The following is a 4606-nucleotide window of genomic DNA, read 5'->3' as shown; positions in this document are numbered from 1 at the left end:
CATTTGTAGTTGTTCTTTGAATAACGCCGGGGGACTTGGATACAAAGTGTGTATATGGATCGTTTTGGTATTATGTTTTCGTTAGTCATTCTATTTTTCTTCTTCGCTTATCTCATTACCTAGGGACCATTGCATCGAAATTTTCAGTGGTTGAGGATTATATTTTTTGCTAGAAGGCTATTACATTTATTAATTTTCGAATTTTTTTTTGGGCTTCATGGGATTCGTTCTTGTTGTTGTTAACACCCTTCGTCTTTCTGTGATTGAAGACCCAGGAACACAGCGGCTTCGATTGGTTTTCCCACAGGTCCCTTGTGGTTAAGTGTGTTGGTTTGGCTGGACAGATAAATAGATGTGGGCCGGTTCTGCATTCAGGGCAGATATCCCTTATTGCTGGATCAATGCGTGCCACGTAGTGGTTTGTTTGGCGACTCCACCCAGAGCGTAGTTGAGAGAGCGTCGTGTAATTCTGGGCAGGGAACTTTCGGATTTGCTGATTGGTGGTGGATACCCTCCCAACAGGACCAAGTTTTGTTCTTGGTGGCAAAGGTAGTCTGACACAAAGTTAGTATGGATTTCTTGGAGTGCTATCTTTCTCGACATGTTGAAAAAGGCTTCAGCCAAGTAGACAAACGTTTCAACCAATCCCTTCTTGACTTTTCGATGTAGCGATTCTCTGGTGCTTATTATGTGGCAGGGGTGGTATTGGTCGTAGCATCCGACAAGGAATAGACCTTAGTCATTAAAAACCCATCCTACGCGCAAAAAGAAAGTGATGTAAACAAAACAATTTTAACATTAGCTCTTATGGGGAATGTGATCACCAGAGCAGAAATTTGCATTTTTTGTAATTTTCTAGATATCTTTCATTGTATACGTGTGCAGTTTTGAGGATAGCATATTTTTCACATATTTTTATCATGATAAACATGGTCAAGATTTTTGATAACCGTCCACTGAAATTTTAATGAGCGCGGTGTTTCCGATGACGTCATTCTCACTATATCATGAGATTCTGCCAGCGCGCCGTGCTCTGTGGGAAGCTCCAACTGCTTGTGATAACAGAATACTGAAATACCGGTACCGGGACCACATCTGGCGTTCAACGAAAGACCTATTTTGGTTGTATTGGATGTTATATATTTCATGTAACTACGTACATTTCTGGTACACCTTTTAAAATCTAATGGCCTAACTGAGTTTATATGTTGACACCATGTACCTATCCCAAAATTGGTGATGTTCAGGGCTGGATTTAGACCATGAGAGGCCCCTTCATATTTTGAGCTCAGAATTTCTCTCTAAACAACACCACATATGTCATTGCTTAAAATTAAAAAACTCGAGTGCATTAAACTTTTCATTCTCCCCATTCATGTGTGCAAATTTTTAATTAAAAGAATAAAAATTTACCAAAGGCAGTTTTGCTTCCAATTTTGATTTTGTTTAATCAAACAACCGCTACAGCCATACTTTAACATAGAAACTTCCAGCAGAATGCGCATAATAATTTCCCTTATTATGATGCAAACGACGCAATAATGGCTGTTTACAACGTGGTTGAAACCAGTTGTGTACAGAATTTTCTACTCTGAAAAGCTTGATATATATATATATATATATACTTTTTTCAGGGTTTAAACTTGTCAAGTTTTCCAAAGAATTACAAACTTCGAAACCAAATTTCGAGGCCCCTGTATGATGAGGCCCTAGGTTTCAGCCTGCCTAGCCCATTAGTACTGTAGTAAATCCAGCCCTGGTGATGGTCCCTACAGCAAATTTCTGGCCCTAATCACTCAGCAGATTGAAATAAATGGTTTTCAGCATTTATTAGCAAAGATAGATATTTTAATTAAACATATAGTTCAACTTAAAGCCTTTAATGATATTATGAATAGCCTATATGTTCCATTATTACTGCATTGTGAGAAGGCTTTCCACACTATCTAGTCTATAAGGTTTTAGCGTCTTCCAATGTCTCAGATGGAAACTTCAGTCTTCATTTCTCATATTCTTTTATTAATGCCATTAGCATTTAAAGCTTGACTGATTCCAATGTACCTTTTCCATTGTTGTTTAATGAAATATCCTAAACGTGACTTCAAATTTTTTTCTCACTTCAATCATCACATGCTTGAATATCCGACTTCCAGAGGTATGCGCACCAAGATGGCGCTTGACCTGAACCAACGGCCGGCAACCAAATTGCCTAATGTTAAACAAGTGCATGGACGCCATCTTGTGCCATATTTGGGAAACGCGAAACAATGGAGTCTTATGGGAAATTTTCGTCGTGTTGTTGTACCGAATCGAATAAGTCCGCTGTTATAAGGGCTAGAATGAAACTGAAGGGTGGATTTTGAACTTTAAGATATATGCTATCTAAATATATAACGCAATTGGGAATACAAAACTATCTAATGCGTTAAATTTGACCACAAACACAGCGTAGAACCATTTTTGGTCATTTTTTCAAAGATTTTATAGTGATACGCCAATTTGAGGCTGTAAAATGTCACCGCAACAATCTTACAATGTCATTTGTTCTTCTAGCGCAGCTTGGAGCTCAGCAGTAGGGCATTATGGAGCTTGACAGACAAAATATGTTACCCAGAAATAAAAACGGCCATTGAAGCAAAGTTGGGTCGGCCGGTAATTTCGACGAATAAAAACAACTTTTCATCTGTGACGTCATAAGAAACGCTATTGTCAAATTGTTAATTATGACGATTGGAGTGGCAAATTTACTTCGGAAGCAACTCGGAACCGGTATACTTGTCTTCAAAGACAATTTAATGTACTATAAATGTAATTTGGCCAACATGAAAAGATATAAGCATGTACGGCTAAGATTCTACTTCAAAACGCGACCTTCAAAATTTTTCTACCTAAAATATTAGTGAAAATAATAGGTATGTTTTAATAATTGTGTTGGAACTTCTCATAAGGCGCCGTGTTAAACTGCCGAGAACAATAGGCACAAGATGGCGTCCATTGTCTTAGCGTTGCCTCGCTTATATTATATATACGCTTTGACCTGAACATGGTAGGATTCAGGTTGGCGACATCTTGGGGCGCATACTTCTGGAGCATCTTTTTTTTTTTATAAATTAACTGTTGTACTTGCTAAGTGTCCACTAGGTGAAAATTTACAAAAAAGCAGTGGTTTACTACGATTTTTCACCGAATCCAAATGTATTACGTAACTTAGTCAACCCTTCCTCCAAGGAGGGGCGTTTTTTGTTAAATTGTTCAAACATCTCAATTAACTGTAAATCTTGATAGCGAACATGGGGAGGCAGGGGGGGAGCTGACTGTGATGGTCGTATCGCTCCCCAGTCTATACCGAATAACGGTGTGTTTTGTTTATAATTCTTGGACCCCTTGAAGTATGCGCACCAAGATGGTACACAACCTGAGTCAGTTAGGGTTCAGGTTATGCGACATTTTGGTGCGCCTACCTCAGGAGTACCTAATTTTTATTGATTCAATGCTTGTATTCTGGTTGACGAAATAAATCTCTTTCTCGTATTCAGTCATGTTTTTTAAGCTAGTTAGGAGACCGGTATTGTACCGTTTTAGGTTGGAGATATTCATCTTCGTTTGTATACCGGTACCGTACAACTTATCCTGCCTATTGGCAGGCTGGCCAACATTTTTATTCGTAGGCCTATTTACTAAATAATTTAGTTTTCACCTCTTGCAGCCTTGGTACGGTACCGGTAGTTTAAATAACACGTCAGCATGCCTTCAGTAAATGATTGCTAGTTGTACAGGTATAAATGCGTAAAACCATAAAACAAACGTGATATAAATGGTATGGGTTATAGACTGTCAATGTTAAACGCTTCCACCACCGGAACCGTACCCAAAGCGACATTAGCGCCGCATTTGGAGGGCATATTCCACGGAGCACGGCGCGTTGGCAGAATGTCATGGATAGTTGGGTATAGTGAGAATGACGTCATCGGAAATACCGCGCTCATCAATATTTCAATGGACGATTATCAAAAATCTTGATCATGTTTATCATGATAAAAATTACAAAAAAAATGTAAAAAATATTCTATCTTCAAAACTGCACACGTCTACAATGTAAGATACTGTATCTAGAAAATTACAAAAAATACAAATTTCTGCTCTGGTGATCACATTCCCCATAAGAGCTAATGTTAAAATTGTTTTGTTTACATCACTTTTCTTTTTGCGCGTAGGATGAGTTTTTAATGACTAAGGTCTATTGCGTGGATAGATATTCATTGTGAGCCTTCACTGGCAGCAACTTTGTTACCCGGGGAGATGATTTTCGCTTGCCATGAGGTGACATCCTGTAATAGTTCTAAGAGTCGCAGTTTGCCTTCGTTGTAGGGACTAGGGAGTTCTAGTGCGTAGCGCTGAGCTGGGGTGTCCAAATTGGTGCAGCACAATTTATGACGGATTGACTGCTGGCTTTGTAGGGGGTAAGGAGTGTATACTTGTCTTTACCTCATGTTGTGCCCGCGAGTGACTTTAGAACATTGTTGAGGCTTTAAACTTGGTCGTTCACACTGCTGGCGTGTGCTGGAAAGGTGTAGTTGCTATCGAAAACCATGCCCAGAATCCTAGG

Source organism: Styela clava, chromosome 11 (genome assembly GCF_964204865.1).
Source record: "Styela clava chromosome 11, kaStyClav1.hap1.2, whole genome shotgun sequence".
Taxonomy (NCBI): domain Eukaryota; kingdom Metazoa; phylum Chordata; class Ascidiacea; order Stolidobranchia; family Styelidae; genus Styela; species Styela clava.
This window is presented reverse-complemented; position numbering follows the sequence as displayed.